Source organism: Podarcis liolepis (genome assembly GCF_965112155.1).
Source record: "Podarcis liolepis genome assembly, chromosome: 15".
NCBI lineage: Eukaryota > Metazoa > Chordata > Lepidosauria > Squamata > Lacertidae > Podarcis > Podarcis liolepis.
Window position 1 is genome coordinate 6,834,075 of NC_139566.1, and position 23,114 is coordinate 6,857,188.

The 23,114-nt window shown below is 44.0% G+C and overlaps 2 long non-coding RNA genes across 2 annotated transcripts; both read right to left on the reverse strand.

Annotated features, from left to right (window-relative positions):
* Positions 1-449: 449 nt before the first annotated feature.
* On the reverse strand, positions 450-2,386 carry LOC310694350. The gene is made up of 2 exons (XR_014519610.1): positions 2,145-2,386; positions 450-1,152 (listed from the first exon to the last, which is right to left on the reverse strand). It is a non-coding gene; the product is annotated as an uncharacterized lncRNA (long non-coding RNA).
* A 5,386-nt stretch (positions 2,387-7,772) lies between these two features.
* Positions 7,773-9,702, reverse strand: LOC310694341. The gene is made up of 2 exons (XR_014519601.1): positions 9,442-9,702; positions 7,773-8,367 (listed from the first exon to the last, which is right to left on the reverse strand). It is a non-coding gene; the product is annotated as an uncharacterized lncRNA (long non-coding RNA).
* Positions 9,703-23,114: the final 13,412 nt, after the last annotated feature.

The window sequence follows — 23,114 nt, forward strand, 5'->3', positions numbered from 1 at the left end:
TTTGCTTTCATTTAGTGAGCTTGTAAAGCGTAATAAAATTAAAGAAATTGTGCAAAGAGGTGACTGGCCACCCAGAAAGGGATGTAAAATAGTACTATTAAGTGAACAAGGCTACAGTTATGAAGAAATTAGAAGATAATTTTATGGTATTATTCCTAAAAAAAAAAAAAGTCATGTTATAAGCCATCAAACCTCAAAAATACACTTTCACCAAAAGGTTTCCACAATTTTGGACACTAGTGTAGTAGGTCTGAGAGGTCAGCACACATAAGAAGCCACAGCTTCCAGATTCTTTCTGGGATGTCATTGCTATCAAAGTGGTATGACAGTGCTTTCAATGTGTGCTGAGGTTGTGACCAGAATCCAATGTGTACTATAAAAGCCTTTCCTCCACCTGCACCCATCACTATGGTTGTTTTGCTAGCTGTGAATCGAAAGGAGCCGAGATGTTGTTGACATGCAATATTAATAATATTTTATTATGAACAAAGACAAGAAGGAGCACATTCTACAAAGGCACATTTGCGAAACAAAGTGCATTCCTGATGACAAACAGTTTTCCACATGGAACCCTCTGACAGCAAAATTAAAGGCTGTTAGCAAATGGCAGATCCCAGATAGCAAATAAGGATCAAATATTAGGTGAATATATTACATACTTCATGCAAAATGACCTGAGTACTGTTGACTTGTCAGCATACACATAGAAGTAGACAGAAGTGCAACATCAGATAGGCATGTTGAGTGTCCTCATTTTAGGCCTTAAGATATATATATGGCTACTGTGGAAGATCAACCAATTGGTAAACAATGACATTTCTGGATCACTGGAACATATTCTTGCTTTGTTCTCATTCTCCCCGAGTGTGTTAATACCGATAGCTGCTGTAGCTGTAGGTGCTGCTTGGCAGGGCCCGAGAGGAGAAGTTGGAGAAGTCGCTAGCATACAGAGCACTGGCACCACCATAGCCACCTCGGGCACAGGGGTTGTACTGCTCAATGGCTAGAGGCTGGTCTGGGCAGTAGATGGCAGGCCCTGGGATGGTCAGGACGAAAGGTGGTGGCTGGATGGTCACTGTAGATGCAGGACACTGGGCATAGCACTGGTCGTATCTACCACCACTGGCCATTTTTGCAGGATTGGAGGGTAATCTGAAACAACAGAATTGGATCTAGAATGAAAGCAATGTATTAAGCCCTTTGCAGATTTCAGTTTCCTGTGGGCCAGATAAGGAGGCTTCGCTGATTGCATCCAAGCTGTGAGTCAACAGTTCCCCACCCATACTATAAGAGCTAGAATAGGAGTAGAAAATGAGGTGTCCTCCAGCTGTTGCTGAAACACAACTCCCACCATCTTTGACTATTGCTCATGGTGGCTGGGGTGGATAGGAACTGGAGTCCAGCTACAACTAGATAGTCATATGGTAGAAAACACATGGTAGAAAACTGAGATAGTAGACTAGAGTCACCACTTCAGCTGGAGATATTATTAGTGCATCATGGGTAATGTTTGTAGAGCTTCTTTCTCCCTGTAGTGCTGGTCTTTTTCATATTGGGTGTTGTATAGGGGAACACTGAAAAAAATACAATTCCGTACTTGCACCCTGAAATGGTACTGTCCATCATTTGACTTTGTTGTCCTTACCTCATTCTGAAACCATAGCTCAAAACCCTCTAAAGTGACTTGTGAATGAAATGGAAACAATGAAAGGCTGCTTCATTGTCCTATGTTTTCAAACTCCTACTTGCCCACCTCATTCCACAGCCATAGAGATGGTTCCTTCCAGATGTTTTGGACTCCAGTTCCAACTAGCCCTAGCCACTATAGCTAATGGAGAGGGAATATGGCAGTTGAGCCTGCAACATCTGGAGGGAATATCGGTAAGAAAACCTAAGGGAAATAGGATTTCATTTTTCAGCTCAGCGCTCTCTTACAATCATGTTATCTGCATCTCCACTAACGCTTTACTAAGAAACAAAGGAATCACAAAGACCTCATGCTCAACGTTCAGCTTCTTTGTATTTTTAACCATGCATGGATGCAAAACAAAGAAGTCCCTCTCCAATCATATGAAATGCCTCCATTCTTAAGATTCATAGTGCTCCTCTACAATGCCCTCCCATAGAAAGCCCCTAGTACTCACCAGTTCGCACAGGGACAAGCAGAGGATTGATCTGATAGATCACCTAAAGGATGAGCTTTATATACTGTTGGCTCCATAGCCTGAAGGAGCTGAGACACACCCATAGAGAGTTTCCTAATCCATTGTCATATGGAAGATGCCTCAACTGATTGTAGATAGTTACCCCTCCCTGTTGGTGATTACAAGTCGGCGAGTAAGGCGAGAAAAGAAGACCCTCCCAGGTAGTGACAGATTCTACTTGGGTCAACGTGGTGTGGCTGCTATATACGTTACACCCTATAGATTGTTTAAATATTATGTCTCTATAGGGATAAATCAATGAACAATGTTTCCAGTTGACACACCAATGAAACACTTGGTGTTGGGTCATCGCGACAGCATGACATTCCGGTGCATAGTGGAATGAATGAATTGCCTCTTGCTCAGTCCTTTGCAGAGGAGACCAATGAAAATAAATCAAATCAAATTATGCTAGGCATGACATGGTTATTGATTTCAGGGTGGAGCTGTGAGTTAAACCACAGAGCCTAGGGCTTGCCGATCGGAAGGTCGGCGGTTTGAATCCCCGCGACGGGGTGAGCTCCCGTTGCTCGGTCCCTGCTCCTGCCAACCTAGCAGTTCGAAAGCACGTCAAAGTGCAAGTAGATAAATAGGTACCGCTCCGGCGGGAAGGTAGACGGCGTTTCCATGCGCTGCTCTGGTTCGCCAGAAGCGGCTTCGTCATGCTGGCCACATGACCCGGAAGCTCTATGTCAGCTCCCTCAGCCAATAAACCGAGATGAGCGCCACAACCCCAGAGTCGGCCACGACTGGACCTTATGGTCAGGGGTCCCTTTACCTTTACACCTACTCTGAGGATGTTTTCGGAGACAACCATAATATCATTTATGTCTCACCTTTTTCTCCAAGGTGCTTAAAGTGGCATATATGGTTCTCTGCCTCCTCATTTAACCCCCACAACAACCCTGGGAGGTAGGTGAGGCTGAAATGCTCAAGGAGTGTTTCATGGCTGAGTGACAATTTAAACATGGGTCTCATAGGTCCTTGTCAGACACTCTTAACCACTGTACTGCACTGATGCTCGATCTTTCTGTTTGTTTATTAACCCCCAAATACTGCAACAACATAGTGAGTCTTCAAGGCCTGTTTGAAATTAACAAGCAAGGGGCCTCCTCTAATCACAGCTGAGATGGACCTCCATAGGTTCTCTTGTGAGGTGCCCCCACAAATAAGACCCTATTCCATGTAACTGCCTATCTGATTTAATTTACAGGTGGACATCCAAACAGTAGCTCTAAAGTAGATCTTATGGCAAACTTTTCTGAACTTGGTGCATACTTTATGCCAACTGTATAATTTTATTTTATTTGCCCCCAAGACATTGGTACATATGGAGAATGGATGAGTGGAGGTGGGAAGAGAAGTGATTTTTTGACACAGCATTAATTTTCATGGGCAGTGACGAAAAATCAAAGACAACAAATTCCTTTTCCAGTGCAGGTGGAATTATTAGCATATCAGTGAATAGTTTTGGGTGGACTCAACACAATCATACCCTTTTGGAATCATACCCTTTTTGACAGTCACAAAGGGAAATTGAGGGCAACTGAGGGCAATGGAAATGGTGGTTATTTTTCAAGCAGTGTTGATAAATATTTGGAAATGGAGATGTAAGCTCTGCTGAAAATGTTGACACAAAACTGTGAATAGTGTTGGCTTGGTTCTATGTGATTAATGACTTTTATTTTTTTTTAAAAAAAGTTCAGACAAAATGTGCACATAATATATTGTGATCTTGTTTATATTTAACCTTGGCAGAAGAAGATTAAAAAGAATGCAGAAATCTTTTTCTTCAGATAGATCAAAAGACTGCAGTCCATTAGATCATTGTTGTTACCCCTCACCCCTCAAAACACTCAGATCCATATTGAAATGAAAGCTGGGGGGTGATATTTGGAGAAATTAGCCCTTTACCATACCCTTCCAAAATGTAGCAGAACAAGTTCCCATGATTATTGGCAGCTTTCCTAAGCAAGTTAGTTAAGTATCACTTTAGAAAGGATTAAGGGTGCCAGATTATCTTCAAAAGGGAGGAAGATGGATTCAGTTTATGGGTGATGCCCTAAACATGAAAAGGAAAGAATTAGGACAATTGGGTTAGGTCATATTTGTGTGAGGTGGGGGGTTAGAGCTTTTTCTTCAGCCCATATGCAGGGATGAAGAAAGTGTTAGGTTATAGTTCCATTCCACCTTAAAAGGGTACAGGCATGACTCTTGTGTGTCACATGCCTGTTTACTTCCAGCACAGATCTGCTGGGAACTTCCGTTTGTATATAGCTTTTGTGTTACTGCTGTTTTGCTGGAGACGAAGGGAAGCAGACATGTTTTCCTCTGTTCCTGAACTATGCTGAATAAAATGCTGTACATTATGCTTACACATTTCTCTGTCTGCCTATTCTGCTGTGAGAAGATTTACACACTCTGCTGATAGATCGTGCCCGGGTCTCTAAATGTATCTGAGGCTCATGTCACTGATTGATGCTGTTTCCAAGGGAGACCAGTGATCATCCAGCTGCCGGCCGGTGGCTGGAACCAGCTGGGGGCCTGCCTGATGCCCCCATCTCCCCAGCAGTATCCCAACAGAAAGACCCTATGAACAGTTAGGACACTTCAACAGGGTACTTCAGTCAATAGCAGCAAGAACATGAGGAACCTTAGCATGGAGCTTCTGTGCGGGACATGTCAATAGGAACTGGAGACAATGGCAGCCTTAAAAGTCCTGTCCAACCTCACACCTCTGAAGGCCGTTTTTCCTCTAAAACTCACCTTTTGCCATACCCTCTAACATTCCTCAGGTGAAAAGAGGGATACTTCTCACTGCAATGCACTCCATGTGGGGCTACCTTTGAAGGTGACCCGGAAACAACAACTAATCCAGAATGCAGCAGCTAGACTGGTGACCACATAACACCAGTCTTGAAGATCTACATTGGTTCCCAATACATTTCCGAGTACAATTCAAAGTTTTGGTGCTGATCTTTAAAGCCCTAGAAGGCCTCGGTCCAGTATACCTGAAGGAGCGTCTCCACCCCCATCGTTCTGCCTGGATACTGAGGTCCAGCACTGAGGGCCTTCTGGCAGTTCCCTCGCTGCAAGAAGCCAAGTTACAGGGAACCAGGCAGAGGGCCTTCTTGGTAGTGGCCCTCACCCTGTGGAATGCCCTCCCATCAGATGTCAAAGAGAAAAACAACTACCACACTTTTCGGAGACATCTGAAGGCAGCCCTGTTTAGGGAAGATTTTAATGTTTAACAGACTATTGTATTTTAATATTTTGTTGGAAGCTGCCCAGAGTGGCTGAGGAAACCCAGCCAGATGGGCAGGGTATAAATTTATTATTATTATTGTTATTGTTATTGTTATTACTTCCCCCTGCAACTGACCCTCCTCGACCCCCACATTTCTGTCCCCTGCACCACACATCATTTCCTATCAGAAGAAGGGCAAGTGCCACCATCGCTACACCAATGGGAACCCTCCACAGTCCTGGGAAAACCCATTAATCCTGATTACATATCATTCTTTGGTAGATTTATAAAAAAGAAAAAATACACACTAATAATTTTTTTTTTTAGAAATGGACATATGTGGGTGCACAAAGCATTATTATTATTATTATTATTATTATTATTATTATTATTATTATTATAAAAAACAAAGATTCCTTGCTCCATTCTCCCTTTCTTCCTATCCAGGGTGGCCCTGCCCTCTGCCTGCCCCTCAGAACTGCTGCATCATGCAAGCCTGGGCCTCAGTGGCGGTAGCCTGTCCTCCTCCTTACTTGCTCTCCAGCAGCAGCTGCAAGCTGCCCAAGGAGGAAAGTCAACAGCGGTGGCCACAGAGAAGCCACAGGGTGCTCCCTTGCAACGGCCACTACTACCGTCGCTCAAGACAAGCACCAGCTTATCCTCCTCCCTGAACTCAGCGGCTGCGGTACCGGCGGGGGAAATAGGGACATTCCGGGATCAAATCAGAAGCTTTTGTAATTCCAGGACTGTCCCTGGAAAATTGGGACACTTGGAGGGTATGCTTTTACTAGAATTTACAGCGTGGGGTTAGCTAGTCAGAAGTCTGGGGATACGTAGGAACTGTTTTGCAGCATCTCAAAGCGGGGTTGGTCATGGTTATTGTATTATGGTCTTTCTTGGTGGTCATCATGGCCATTTGGCTGACCATGTTTAGTGTGGTTAAGAATGAAGCAGAGGTTACCTTCTGAGGATTCTTTATAGTGTTTGTCCAACCAACGTCTCACAACCATTTGATACAAGGCACTACAGAAGGGAAGCTACCCTTAGGAATGTGGGAAGCAAGCTTAAATCCTTGTACTGAGTCACAGCATAGGTCCATTTGGCACGGAATCTATACTGACTGCCAGTGGCTCTCCAGGGCTTCAGACAGGATCCTTTCTCAGACCTACTTGGCCACCTTCAGCATGCTAAGCAAGCGCATCACAACTGAGCTGTGGACATTCTCAAATAAGAACATAGGACGCTGTCTACACAGTTGAAGGCTGCAGCTTCAAAGGACCTTTCAAGAAGGAAATGCAGGGAAAGACGTGTGCTTGAGACCTTGGAGGTCCTCTCATTGTCAGAGTAGAACATGGCACAGATCTAGTAGCCCTCCCTGCATTGCAGGACTACAACTCCCCTCATCCTTGACCATTGTCCTTGCTGGCTGGTTAAAGGGACTTGGAATCAAAGAACATTGATGAATTACAACTCACTGTCTGGGATTCTTCGTGGTGTGCAATATGTCTCTATGCATGGAGAGATGCATCTCTGCCCCATGTTTCAAGGGAAGGATATAGATCAGTGGTAGAGAATTACAAATTGCCACAGAGTTCAATTCAGGGGATCCCCAGTTACGACTGGGATAGATCCTGGAGACCCCAAACTGTCGGAGTAGAACAAAGTCAAGGAACCAGTGGACCTACAGATATTGCTGTAATACATCTCTTCTCATCCCCACCATTGATCTGTATTGGCTGAAGATGATGGGATCTGAAATGAAAATACGTTGTTGAACTACAGCTCCCATCATTCCTGACTATTGGTCATGCTGGCTGGGGCTGATGGGAGTTGTAGTCCAACAACATCTAGAGGGATGCTCAGGTTCCACATCTGTAGTATGTAGACTCAACTCTTCATTCAAGGTTGGGGAAAACCAGTTGCTCTCCTGATGTTGCTATACTACAACTCCTCTGAACCCTGACTATTGGCCATTCTGATTTTGACTGGTGGGACTTGGAGTTCAAGAACACTGATGAACTAGAATTCATGATCAAGGATTCATCATGGAGAGCATTGTGTCCCTATGTATAGAGAAATCTATTTCTTTTCCATGTTTCACAGGCAGGACATAGTTCGTTAGTAGAGCACCTGCTTTGCAAGCGAAAGATCACAACTCTCAATTCAAGGCATCTCTGAGTGGAACTGGGAAAGTGGTATAAGGGTGCTTTCAGTGTATGGTGTGGCTGTGATGAGCGTCATTGCAACATAAAACCTTTTCTGCTGTTCACACCTACTACAACAACAACTTTACCAGGTATGAATTGAAACGAGCCAGTAAGTTGTTAAGATGCAATATTAATAATATTTTAATATGAACAAAGACAAGAAACAGCACATTCCACAAAGGCACATTTGCAAAACAAACGGCATTCCTGTACACAAACAGCTTTCCCCATGAAAATCTCCCAAGGTGAAATTGAAGTCTGATAGCAAATGTTGTATCCCAGCAGGACTAGCTTAGCCCCCCTTTTCTAACTGCAAATAACAATTAGACACAGCGGAAGCTCAATTGTTTCGTAAACAATGACATTTCTGGATCTCTATTACGTCTTCTGGTTTGTTCTCATTCTCCCACAGTTTTAATACCGATAGCTGGTGTAGCTGTAGTTGCTGCTTGGCAGGGCCCGAGCGTAGAAGTTGGAGAAGTCGTTGGCATACAGAGCGCTGGCACCACCATAGCCACCTCCATATCCACCTCGGGCACAGGGGTTGTACTGCTCAATGGCTAGAGGCTGGTCTGGGCAGTAGAGTGCAGGCCCTGGGATGTTCAGGACGAAAGGTGGTGGCTGGATGGTCACTGTAGATGCAGGACACTGGGCATAGCACTGGTTGTATCCACCACCACTGGCCATTTTTGTCGGATTGGAGGGTAATCTGAAACCATAGGATTGGAACTAGAATTAAATCAACGTTTTAAGTATCTGCTTATTCCAATATTTTGTAAGCAAGATTTTTGAAGTCCCGGTATATTGTACCCTGGCAGTTCTGCAGCTCAAATATACAAGGGCTAGAAGAGAGGTAGCCAATGTCATGCCTTCTAGATGTTGTTGCATCACAACTCCCATCATCCTCAACTAATGGTCCTACTAGGTGTGACTGATGAGAATGGAGTCCAACTACATCAGGAGGATCACAAGGTGAAGACAATATTGTGCTACTGTAGATTGACCAATGGTGCAACTCAGTAGATGTTCATCTATATGTTTATTTGTGTGAGCATCTCTAGTATTTACTTTTTGATGCAGTTTCAACCATCTGGTAGAGCTACACATGCTGGAAAGATGGAATGGTAGAAGAGATTTACCACTTCACATGGAGGTACTAATTTTTACAGGAAATCTCCCTGCATACAGAACATTAGTGTATCAAGCAAAAAGTCTATAGATCTTCTTTCTTCCTGTGGTGTAGGTATTGTGCAGGCAGGCTTTTACACACACACACCATGAGCACCATCAAAAAAATGATCTCATACTTGCAACCTGAAATGATGCATTTTTTCACCTTCCTATGTCCCCACCTCATTCTACAGCCATAGACATAGATCCTTCCAGATGTTCTGGACTCCAATTCCAATCTGCCATAGTCGCCATAGCCAATGCACAAGGAAGATGGCAGTTGGGTCCACAACATTTGGAGGGAACATCTGGAAGAAACCCTTTGAGAATTTGAGGAGAGTTTTTTATCTCATCAATATCTTACTGTACCTTCACTGTAGCTTCTTCTCCACTAGGATTTCTTTTGAGTAAAGGAATCACAGAAGCCACTGGTTCACATTTGGCTTTCTTGCTTCCTTAACCATGCATTCCTTAACTATGCATTCTACACTACCGTGGGGTAGTTGCATAGGAAAACCGCAACAGTACCACAAGCAAATGAGATCCCCCCAGTCTCAAGGTTCACAGAGTGCTTCTCTATGACAACCTCCCAATGAAAACCCCTGGAACTCACCAGTTCTTGAAGGGAGAAATGTCTCAGAAGAGGATCAGTGTGAAAGACTCCCCAAAGGAGGAGCCTTTTATACTCTAGCTCTATAGCCTGGAGGAGATGAGACACCAATTTCCTAACCTATTGTCATATCAGGGACACCTCAATTATTGTAAACAGTTGCATTCCCTGTTGGTGATTACTAGCCAGCTAGCAATCGAGTTTGATGACCCTCCCACGTAGTGAGAATTAGTTTCTCTCTCACTTAGCACAATATGCTTTGTATATATGTTACACCCCATGGATCCTTTTGATCTTACTGTTCTGATGGGATAGATAAAAAAATAAGACATCCAGTTAACATTCCAGCAAAAGCCATAGAGTTGGATCATTGGCAGTCTGGGATTCTGCTGCCTACTGAAATGTATACGTCACCTCACCTCTCAAAGATCCTACTCATTGGAATGAATATGCATTGCAATCGTGACCAATCTGATTGAACTGATAGGTGGGCATCTCAAGAAGGCCATCAAAGCAGAACTTAATGTACAAAAACAAATCTCTATGAAATACGTGGAGAAGATGGTCCACACATTATCCCAACTGTGTTCCACTGACTTCATTTGGTACAACATGACAGCATCTTTGTTCACAAGGAGCTGTTGGCTCTTCAGCCAGACTCAAAATTGTCAAACACGGGATGGATGGTTTGAGAGAGTATAAGGCATTGCCTTGTCTGAGCATTTAAGCCATGAAAGGAAGCTTCTGTGAGGAGTTATGAAATAAGACCATTTTGATGTTGCATGTTCTCTGTTCATATGCTTTAAAAATAAACATGACACGTTGCACAAAGAAACATACCTCTAGGTGATGGGGATATCTGATTGATATGTGACTCTTATATTCAAAATGTCATTTCATGGAATCTATTTTTATTGCCCTCAGCTCTCAACTGGGGGCAGCCAATCCAGCAGGCCAGTGGGAGAGACAGGAAGCAGAAGGCTCATTCCATCAGTTTTTCCTTGAGGCCCAGCTTATTCAGGCACATCCTGTCCCTCAACTGTGCCAGATGATCAATACAGAAACAACCATTAATAAAATGGTGCCTGATTTTGATTTTGCTCTTCCCTCCCTCCCTCTGCCTTTTCCCTTGTGTGTCTTCTTCTTCTTCTTCTTCTTCTTCTTCTTCTTCTTCTTCTTCTTCTTCTTCTTCCTCCTCCTCCTCCTCCTCCTCCTCCTCTTCTTCTTTTAGATTGTAAGTCAGGTAGGGACCATCTTGTTTTGATTACATAGATCAATCTGGAAGCTTTTTTGGCTGAAGAGCCAGGTAAAGGTAAAGGGACCCCTGGCCATTAGGTCTAGTCGTGGCCGACTCTGGGGTTGTGGCGCTCATCTCGCTTTATTGGCCGAGGGAGCCGGCGTACAGCTTCCAGGTCATGTGGCCAGCATGACTAAGCCACTTCTGGCGAACCAGAGCAGCACACGGAAACACCGTTTACCTATTTATCTACTTACACTTTGACGTGCTTTCAAACTGCTAGGTTGGCAGGAGCAGGGACCGAGCAATGGGAGCTCACCCCATCACGAGGATTCGAACTGCCGACCTTCTAATCGGCAAGCCCTAGGCTCTGTGGTTTAACCCACAGCACCACCCGCGTCCCTTGAAGAGCCAGGTACTAATGCTCAAAATCAGGGTTTCCCAAACTTGGTTTTCCAGCTGTTTTTACACTACAACTCCCATCATTCCTGCTCTACATGAATGAATGAAAATGATGCAAAGGTTTATTGAACCTTCTGTTAATTTTATTCCCACTGCAATGACAACTCCACCCCAATATTATTCTTTGTTGCTTTATAGTATTTTTCTTTTTTAAACTCAACATTTTGTTCTTTTTTTAAAAAAACACATACCAAATTTTGTAATAATGAGAGTGTCTCACTGTGATTCTATTTAACTGATGAGAAATGGTTGGCAGAGATAAAACAATACAGGAAATCTGGGGCACAGCATAAATCTTTATCAGCAGTGGTTCCAAACCAGCAGTGGTTGAAAACAAAAACCTTTTCCGTGAAGCTGAAAACATTTGCAGCTAACTGGATAGTTTTGGTTGGGCTCAATGCAAGAGTTTTCTGGGGAGAGAGATTCAGAGAGTAAGTTTGATTTCCATTTGAATCCAAGGCTGCAGGCATGGGAGAAACAAGACGCTTTGGGGGTGTCAATGCTGTGAACCCCTCCATCATAGGCCCAGGTTGTATATATATGTAAATAAACCATGTATCATAAAGACATCACAGTCTCCGCTGTGCCTCATTTCCAAAAGGAAACAGAAACCCTGAGTAAGCACCTGCAACCCCTGGAGTTTCTCACCACTTGAAGATTGAGATGTAGTGCAACCATCTGCTCAGCTCCACAGCCTGGAGGAAATGAGAAACAAGAACTAAGAATTTCCCAATCTGTTGTCTAATGGGAGACACCTTAGTTTGGTGTAAACAGTCACCTTCCCAGTTGCTGATTACTTATCAACTAGTAAGGGAGATGGGAATGACCCTCCCAGGTTGTGAGAATTAGTTTCTTCCCAGCTCAACACCATATGGTTTGTATATATGTTACACCCTATGAATCCTTTAGATTTTACAACTCTAGTTGATATTTTTCTTAGGTGTCCAGTTAGTAGTAGTAGTAGTAGTAGTAGTAGTAGTAATAATAATAATAATAATAATAATAATAATAATAATAATAATTTATTTATACCTCACACATCTGGCTGGGTTTCCCCAGCCACTCTGGGCAGCTTCCAACAGAATATTAAAATACAATAGTTTATTAAACATTAAAAGCTTTCCTAAACAGGGCTGCCTTCAGATGTCTTCTAAAAGTCTGGTAGTTGTTTTTCTCTTTGACATCTGGTGGGAGAGTGTTCCACAGGGCGGGTGCCACTACTGAGAAGGCCCTCTGCCTGGTTCCCTGTAACTTGGCTCCAGTAAGCCTTGGTGTGGGGTCACTGGCAATGTGGATTTCTGTTGCAGAGTGGAATGTATACAGTGGTACCTCAGGTTACAGACACTTCAGGTTACAAACTCCACTAACCCAAAAATAGTACCTTGGGTTAAGAACTTTACTTCAGGATGAGAACAGAAATGGTGCGGCGGCAGCTGCAGGCCCCATTAGCTAAAGTGGTACCTCAGGTTAAGAACAGCTTCAGGTTAAGAATGGACCTCCAGAACAAATTAAGTTCTTAACCCAAGTTGCCCAGGGTCCAGGCAGAGTGTGGTATTTCCTGCTTCCAGATTTCTTTAGACTTCAGTCGGAGAGTCACCCAACTAAGCCATGACTTCTCTCTTGGAATTTGTCCATTATGATAGCAATGACCATTGTTAATAATCCACACCTTTTAAAAAGATAACAACACTACCTACAAATTCCCAACAAAGTGGATATACAGTTCTGTCTGCAATTAGCAGCAAACACAGAAACAGTCCATGGGTTGTCCCTCGATATCTGAAACTGCCCCCTTCCTGCTTCTCACCAAAGACCTCAAAAGAAGAAGGTGGAGTTCAGGGGTCAGTCACAAAGCAGAAAATAGTGCAACTAAGTGGCTTGGCCCTGTTGCCAAATGCCAATCACAAGAATTATACTGGAGTGACTGTTCTAGTGGGGAAGGACATATAAGGTATTGAGTATGGCTGAGTAAGTGCTGTGCATGCAGGTACTTGAGTATTCAGGCTTTACCAGAGGTTTTATACTACACACTATCCAGTTATAAATTGCAATGTTGAAGGAACTTTCAGGAATGAAATGCTGGAAAAGACATTTGTCAGACCCTGGAGACTCCCTTGTTTTCTGCGTAAAATAGGGACACAGAACCAGTGGTCCTCTGGATGTTGCTATACTGCAACTCCTCTCATCCCTGACCATTGTCCATGTTGGGTTTGGCTAGTGGGACTTGGAGTTCAAGAACAATGATGAACTACAGCTCAATGTCATAGATTCATCATGGAGTATACTCTATGCATGGATAACTGAATTTCCAATCCAACTGAAGGACATGGCACAGTAGTAGAGCATATGCTTTGCAAGGAAATGATCACAAGGTTCAGTTCAGGTTATTTTCAGGTAAGTCCTGCAAAGTCTTATCTGAAACCCTGAAGAGCTCTTTCAGTCATCCTTCAAGTCATTGTCGACAATACTAAGACTGGGTTGGTTTAAGACAGCATTCTTTCATTTCTTGGGTGGGGGGATCATTCAGTGGTACAGCATATGTTCTACATGTGAAAGGTTCAACGTTCCAAACCCAACATAGCTAGGTAGGGCTAAGAGGGACTCTTGTCCAAAACCTTGGAGAGCCATTGCCAATCAGTGTGGAACTAGATGGACCAGTGTATTGACTATGGTTAAGGCAGTTTCTATGTAATGGTAGAGAAAGTTCTATACATACAGAACATCCCTGGCTCTGTCTCTGGTATCTCCAGGGATAGCATGTTATGGGAAAGTCCTCTCTCTCCTCCGGAGACCCTCCAGAAGTAATACAGTTAAGTGCTGAAAATCCTATGCTAGGTGTAGTAGGTATGAGTTACTCGTGCGTAAACTGGTGCCTCTCTAGGCTAATTTGCCTTGTTAAACCTTTCTGACGGGGCAGCCCCTTCTCATAGTGGCTGCCTCAATCGCTGGCAGAATCCGTCAGTGGGCGTTTCTTGAACCTCTTCCAGCATAAAAGTTGTTTGATGCCCAGTCTCCGCCTTCTCTCACTGCGCGGGAGTCTCCTGCACAGGGAGGGCGTGGGCAGCGGAGGACCTGGGCTCTCCTCACTGATGTCCAGTGAAGAATCCTGGAGCCCTCTCTCCGATTCCCCCATCAGCCCCCCTCTATCCCTGGTGTTGCGCTGAATTGCTTCCCCCTCTACTGGGCTGTTTCTACCCCTGCTGCTGGGTCCTTCTCCCGCATCATCAGAGAGCCTCCCCTTCGCCTCTCGCTCTGATGTCAGTTCCCTGACACTAGGTGTATCAGTGCAGCTTACTGTGTTCCCCTCCCCACTTCGACAGTGATGGATGATCATTGAAAAGCACTTTTTTAAAAGTATCAGGATCGTAGGTCTGTAAGGTCAGTACCCTTAACTAACTTGAATTCCTGGGATTCTTTTGGGAAGCCACAAGTGTGTTACTACTGGTGGGGCTACCTTTGAAGGTGACTCGCAAACTACAATTAATCCAGAATGTGGCAGCTAGACTGGTGACAGGAAACGACTGCCAAGACCGCATAACACCAGTCCTGAAAGACATTGACTCCCAGTACGTTTCCGAGCACAATTCAAAGTGTTGGTGCTGACCTTTAAAGCCCTAAACAGCCTCGGCCCAGTAGACCTGAAGGAGCGTCTCCACCCCCATCGTTCAGCCCAGACACTGAGATCCAGCACCGAGGGCCTTCTGGTGGTTCCCTCACTGCGAGAAGCGAAGTTACAGGGAACCAGGCAGAGGGCCTTCTCTGTAGTGGCACCTGCCCCGTGGAACACCCTCCCACCAGATGTCAAAGGAAAAAACAACTACCAGACTTTTAGATGACATCTGAAGGCAGCCCTGTTTAGGGAAGCTTTTAATATCTGAAGAACTATTGTATTTTAATATTGTGTTGGAAGCCACCCAGAGTGGCTGGGGAAACCCAGCCAGATGGGCGGGGTATGAATAAATAAATAAATAAGACAGATGAGGGTGCCACCAATGTATGGTGTGGATGTGACTAGATTTGTTGCAGTATAAAAGCCCTTCCTCAACACGTACTCATCACAATGGTAAATTTACTAGTAGTGAATTGAAAGGACTCAAGACGTTGTTGAGATGCCATATTAATAACATTTTAATATGAGCAAAGGCAAGAAGTAACACATTCAAATCTTAAGGGGAGATTTGAAATTCAGGTGGCATTCCTGAACACAAACAGCTTTCCCCATGGAAATCTCCCAAAATGAAGCTTAAAGTCCAATAGCAAACGGCATATCCCAACTGGACTAACTCAGCCCCATTTTCTAACTGCAAATAACCATTAGGCATTGGGCGAATACATGGAAAACGATGTAAGCACTGTTGACTTGTTAACATACATGGAGAAGTAGGCATGAACATGAAACAAAAGTGCAGCGTCAGAAAGCTTTGGGATGTGACTGAAGTGCAGAGGGTTTTGAGCGTCCTCACTTGAAACCTTAAGCCACTTGGCTACTATGGATGCTCAACCATTCAGCGAACGTTGACTGTTATGGATCAGTTGTTTGTCTTCTTGCTTCATCCTCATCTTCCCACGGTTATTAACACCGATAGCAGCTGTAGCTGTAGTTGCTGCTTGGCAGGGCCCGAGAGTAGAGGTGGCAGAGGTTGGAGCCACCAGTAGCATACAGAGAGTGGTTGCCACCGCCGTAGCCGCCACCGGCACCAACACAGGGGTTGGACTGCTCAATGGCCAGAGGCTGGTCTGGGCAGTAGAGAGCAGGCCCTGGGATGTTCAGGATGAAAGGTGGTGGCTGGATGGTCACTGTTGATGCAGGACACTGGGCATAGCACTCATTATGTCCAGCAGCATTCCTATGGGCCATCTTTGCAGGACTGGAGGGTAATCTGAAAGCATAAGATTGGAACTATAATCAAACCATTGTCTTAAGTATTTGAAAATTTCATTGTCCCATGGACTGGATAGGGAAGCTCCAATGTCTGCATGTGGTGTGCAGGCTGTCACTTGCCACCTCAACTATACTGTATAAAGACTAGAATAAGGTAAAGGTAAAGGTAAAGGGACCACTGACCATTAGGTCCAGTCGTGGCCGACTCTGGGGTTGTGGCGCTCATCTCGCTTTATTGGCTGAGGGAGCCGGTGTACAGCTTCCGGGTCATATGGCCAGCATGACTAAGCCGCTTCTGGCGATCAGAGCAGCGCACGGAAATGCTGTTTACCTTCCCGCCGGAGCGGTACCTATTTATCTACTTGCACTTTGACATGCTAGGTTGGCAGGAGCTGGGACCGAGCAATGGGAGCTCACCCCATCGTGGTGATTCGAACCGCCGACCTTCTGATCGGCAAGTCCTAGGCTCTGTGGTTGAACCCACAGTGCCGGGTAGCCAATTTGGGGCCTTCCAGATGCTGCTGAATCACAACTCCCATCATCCCTGACTATTAGTCATGCCTTCAGGGACTGATGGGAATGGAGTCGAACTACACCTGGAGGATCATACCATCCCCATCCCTGGTGAAGAAAATGCTGGGATAGATGGAGTAAGGAGGTGACCTAGTACTGTATATGGTAAGACCATATGTTTCAGAGTGATAGCATCTCAAGCGATTACTCTTTCATTTAGTAGCAAGCATATAATATAACTACACATAGCAGAAAGCTGAGATGGTAGGATGCACTCCTCACTTCTATTGGAGGTACCATTTTTTGTGGGAAAACTCTAAGCAAGCAGACATCAAGGGGAAAGTTGCCCTTCTTTCTCCCTTTGGTTCTAATATTCCACCTGCAAGAGGTTGCTGTTGTTGTTTTACACACAGGGGCATTTAATAATTGCATGCCCTACTTGCACCCAGGAACGGTACTGTCAATTATTTCACCTTCCTATGTCCTCACCTCATCCTACAGCCATAGACATGGTTCCTTCCAGATGTTTTGGGCTCTGATTCCAATCAGTCCCAGTTGCCATAGCAAATGGACAGAGAAATAACAGTTGGGTCCATAACATATGGAGGGAAGAAAACTTTTGAGAAATTGTAGGCACTTTTCACTTTGGCTGTATCTTACATTCACCTTAGCTGCATCTTGACTAGTACTTCTCCTGTGTAAAGGAATAAACCTCAGCTTTGGGTTACTTTTTTTGTATCTGGAACAATCCATTCTACAGCTCCCATAATCCCAGAACAGCAGCAAAACCAAAAAGTCCACCCTTAAGTCAATAAGATATCATCATTCTTAAGATTCATAGAGTTTTTCTCTATGATGCCCTTCCATATAAACCCCCTGGAACTTACCAGTTCTTGAAGGGAGAAGTTTTAGCAGACGGTTGATCTGAAAAACTCCCCAAAGGATGAGCTTTTTATATGCTCAGCTCCATAGCCTGGAGCAGTGGAGACACACTGACTGTGAATTTCTTAATTTGTTTTCTTATGGGAAACATTAATTTATTTTAAACAGCCACCCTCCCTGTTAGTGATTAGCAGTCGTAAGCAAGGGAATGACCTTCCCTGGCAGTGAGAATTAGTTTTCCCCCAGCTCAACACAATGTGGTTTGTGTATATATAAATATATATGATCACCCTATGGCTCCTTTAAATTTCATGACACTAATTGGATAAATAAATAAAACCTAGATGTCTGGTTAATATTCCAATGAAAGTTTTTGTGTTGGGTCACTGACAGTCTGGTATTCCGCTGCGTAGTGGTACATATACAACACCTCCAATTAAGTCTTAGAGTAGACCCATTGAAATAAATATAGCGTAGTCAGTGAGGGTAATCAAGGCCAATCTGACAGAATTTGTAGGTGTGTGTCTCAAGAGGACCTTCAAAATACCATAGACGATGTTTTTTGACTCAAAAATCATGTCAAAAAACTGGGGTCATCCTATACACAGATAGTGGCATGAGGGGAGTGGCTGCTCACTTTGCCAACCCCCAGCAATGGCCCTGCTGGGGTGATGGCATGCATGCCATTGCCCCTTAAAAAAGCTCAGAAACTTTGGGCAATCTCCCCTCATTTTCTTTAAATTTAGTCCCCCAAAATAGTCTTATACATGGGGGCGTCTCATACATGGAAAAGTACGGTAGTTCTTCCTGTACAAAATGGATATCCACAAAATGCATACAGAAGTTGTTTTGTACGTTAGCTTAACACCATTCCATTGACTTCTGATTTATTTGGTTGCGGGGGGGGAGGGGGTGGACACACGGTATGGGTAAGAAGGAGAGTGGTTCTCCAAGCAGCTAATTAACTGATGGAAAATGTTTGGGAAAAATAAAAACAAGAAATATTTGGCAGAGCATCAGGATTTACCGGCAGAGGTTTTTTGTTTTTGTTTTTTTTTAAAAAAAAGGATCATTGAAAACAAAGGCTGCTCCCATTACAGTTGGGAATATTCACAGCTGACTGAATCATTTTGAGTGGACGCAACACAACCTTTGGCTTTTTTCGTAGGGGTGCCATTTTCCAGACACATGCAGGATTTGGCTATTGGAAACAGCATCTGGGTGGAAATCGCTTATATGTCCGGGAAAATCCAGACATATGACAACCCTAGCTAAGCTGAAAATATTCACACAAAACTGTCAATACAGCTTGGTTCTATGTAACGCTGGTCTGCTGTGATTATACAGATTTTTTTATTTTAGCAAATGTTTTATCTAAATTGTGTGCAGGAAATATTTTGACCTAGCATATATTTGACTAGGGCAAAAGAAGACCCCCCACAAAAAGCTTTTCCCCCCCCCAGGATGATCAAGAGGTTGCAGTCTATTGGATGATAATTGTTGATTACTGTCCCCAATCATTCAAGCCCCTCACCATGATTTCTCTTAAAATGAAAGTTGGGGGAAATATTGTATTTGAAGGAATGATCCCTCCCACCCCACCAACCCCCTAAAAAAACCTGTTGCAGAACAAGCTTTAATGATTACTGGCAAGTTTGCTAAGCAAGCCAGATACAGTGGTACCTTAGCTTAAGAACTTAATTCGTTCTGGAGGTCCATTCTTAACCTGAAACTGTTCTTAACCTGAGGTACCACTTTAGCTAATGGGGCCTCCCGTTGCCGCCACACGATTTCTGTTCTCATCCTGAAGCAAAGTTCTTAACCCGAGGTACTATTTCTGGGTTAGCGGAGTCTGTAACCTGAAGCATCTGTAACCCGAGAGACCACTGTATATATAATTCAGAGAAGGATTAAGGATATTTGATTATATTTAAAAAGGAGGAGGATGAATTGGCTAAGAGGCCCTCAGTTAATGGATGATGACCAGAACGTACAGGAAAGAATTAGACAAATTAAGTCAGGTCAGGTCAGGTTGGGTGTGTGAAAAAGTGCCTTCCTCAAGGTTTGTCATGAATAGAACCTGGAAATGTATGCATGCAAGAAATATGTTCTGCTACTGCATTGACCAATATACCATCTACGTCATTGTTGTCTACTCTGACTAGTAGTGGGTCCAGGCAAAGGATGGTATTTCCATATCACCTGCTGCCAGATTCCTTTGGACTTCAAACTGGGAGTCAACCAATTAAGCCACGACTCCCCTCCTAGAATTCATCCCCAGATGTGACATTATGATAGCAAAGATCTCCGCCAATAATCCTCACAGTTCTAAAATATGACAACACTTCCTGCATCACAGTGACATTCCCAAAGACTATGGATATACAGCTCTATGTCTGCAATTTACAACAAACACAGAGGCAGTCCATGGGTTGTCCCTTCTTATCTTGTGGTTCTCTGTAACCTCCCCCTCTGTGCTTGATGTTCTCACCAAGACCTCACAAGGAGAATCATAGAATCATAGAATCATAGAATCATAGAATCATAGAATCATAGAATCATAGAATCATAGAATCATAGAATCATAGAATCATAGAATCATAGAGTTGGAAGAGACCACAAGGGCCATCGAGTCCAACCCCCTGCCAAGCAGGAAACACCATCAGAGCACTCCTGACATATGGTTGTCAAGCCTCTGCTTAAAGACCTCCAAAGTAGGAGACTCCACCACACTCCTTGGCAGCAAATTCCACTGTCGAACAGCTCTTACTGTCAGGAAGTTCTTCCTAATGTTTAGGTGGAATCTTCTTTCTTGTAGTTTGGATCCATTGCTCCGTGTCCACTTCTCTGGAGCAGCAGAAAACAACCTTTCTCCCTCCTCTATGTGACATCCTTTTATATATTTGAACATGGCTATCATATCACCCCTTAACCTTCTCTTCTCCAGGCTAAACATGCCCAGCTCCCTTAGCCGTTCCTCATTGAGAAGGTTGAGTTCAATCACGGAGCAGGAAATGGTGCAACTAAATGGTACAGCACCTTTGCCAAATGCCAAAAGCCAATCACAGGGATTAACTTGTGATTGCTCCATTTGTCCTGGTGGGAGAGGATACAGCTCATTGTGAGTGAGTATGCGCTGCTCATGTAGGAAGCTAAGGGTTTGATCTCGGTATCTCCAGAGGGATGTTATTAGAGGTTGTCAACTTCAACAATTCTGCAGTTGAAGGTTACACCTTAGAAGGATCTTTCAGGAAGGAAATGGTGGGGAAGACATTTGCCTGAGATCCTGGAGACCCTCTGATTGCCAAAGCAGGACATAATTGATGAAACAGTGGCCCTCTTGATGTTGCTGTACTATGACTCCCCTTATCCTTCACCATTGGCCTATATTGACTTGGGCTGATGGGATCTGGGTTCAATAACTTCATGGAACTACATATCCCTACATATACCATCCCTGACTATTGGCTATACTGGCTGGGGTTGATGGGAGTGCAACATCTCGAGGACTCCACAGGGTTCCCATCCGTTCCATATGGGCTCAAACCCTAATTCAAGTATGGGTGAACCTGTGGTCCTCCTGACGTTGCTAAACTACAGATTCCCATCATTTCTGACCATTGGCTATGCTGGCTGGGGTTGAAATCCAATAACACCTGGATTCCCCCCCCTCCCCGCTTCCATAGATGCTTTTACACACTTTTAGAGGACAAGTAGCTGTGACACTATACCAAAGACATTATGTCAGCAGTTCTGATGTGTTCACCATGTATGGACTCCACCTTGGATAATCTAATGAGAGCGAGGTTTAAAGGACCCAACCCAACACTTAAACATATGTCATAACCTTGCATTCATTATATGGCTCCATGAAGCTGATGACTAATTTGCTTATTGATGAACACGGAGTCCTAGTTCAGAATGCAAGAAAAGCCTTTTAGCTACCAAAATATCGAGAATACAAAGCTTCCTTAAGTGGAACATGGACTTATTTTGACCAGCTCATTTGACAGTCTTGTTCGACTTGACTCCATTCCACTTGTTCTGCATTCGTCATCATATCACCCTGGGATGAAATATCTAAGGAGACAGTTTTGCCACTTCAGTGCTGAGCATGGAGCATAAGTATAACGATGACTGGTAACACCAATGGATATATTCTGCCTCCTCCATTGGATCTGGCACTTTGGATAAACACTGATCCACCTTGAGATGATATGGGGCAGGCTCCTTCACTACATTCCTTCTGGCAGTTTCCTAAAAACATTTTTTGTTTGTTTAGGCAAGCATATCTGGTTACATAAGCTACTGTTTTGTTTTGTTAAAATCACCCTCTTTTTTACTTTTTTATCACTAAACAGTGAAAAGTACATTGTTGTAGTGGTGGGGTGTGTGACAGCACAACCTTCCAGCACTTCCTGCCCACCGTCTCAGATTACGAATGTCCTCATCCTTACACCAGTTAAACTTTGTGAGTGAGCTACTCCAGGTCCTGCTATATACCCACCTGACCACTGTGGTCTGCATGAGAAGACCTCTGCAGATATCATCTCATCAGGAGGTTCATTCCATACAATGTAGGGATTGAGCCTTTAGCATGGTGGCACTTTTCAATACATGAGATGTCTTGCTGGTGTCTAATGAAGACTTTCCAACAAGCCTTTGATGCAGACTTAAAAAACAAAAAAAGGAGGATGATTCTATATTGAATTTGAATTTGATATTATAACACACACACACACACACACACACACACACACACACACATTTGTTGTTGTGATGTTTCATTGGAAGCAGTTCATCAATGAAATTTACCCCAGCCAGTTTTTATTGATTTCTCTTTCAGCATCTCTATTGTCTTTTCAGCACCTACTGAAGACCTTCCTTTTTTCAATAAGCCTTTGAAATGAACATTTGTATCCCAGATTGCATCTGTATTGGATCTGAAATACTTCTTGGCTGTCCTCTATCCCCTGGTAACACCCAGGCATGACTACTGCAATGCATCATATGTGGAGAGAGTTTGGATTTGATATCCTGCTTTATCACTACCCTAAGGAGTCTCAAAGCGGCTAACATTCTCCTTTCCCTTCCTTCCCCACAACAAACACTCTGAGGTGAGTGAGGCTGAGAGACTTCAAGAAGTGTGACTGGCCCAAGGTCACCCAGCAGCTGCATGTGGAGGAGCAGAGACGTGAACCCGGTTCACCAGATTACGAGTCCACTGCTCTTAACCACTACACCACATTGGCTCTGGAGCTACATTTGAAGACTACTGAGAAATTTCAATTAGTTCAGATGATGGCTCATGACTTGCATACATCTCCCAAGTTCTACAGCAACCACACTTGGCTTCTTATCTGTTTCCTAAAAGGTAAAGGTAAAGGACCCCTGACAGTTAAGTTCAGCCATGAACGACTCTGGGGTTGCGGCGCTCATCTCGATTTACTGGCCGAGGGAGCCGGCGTTTGTCCGCAGACAGGTTTTCCGGGTCATGTGGCCAGCATGTCTAAGCCGCTTCTGGCAAAACCAGAGCAGCAAACGGAAATGCCATTTACCTTCCCGCCGGAGCGGTACCTATTTATCTACTTGCACTTTTTGGCATGCTTTCAAACTTCTAGGTTGGCAGGAGTTGGGACCGAGCAACGGGAGCTCACCCTGTTGCGGGGATTCGAACCACCGACCTTCTGATCGGCAAGC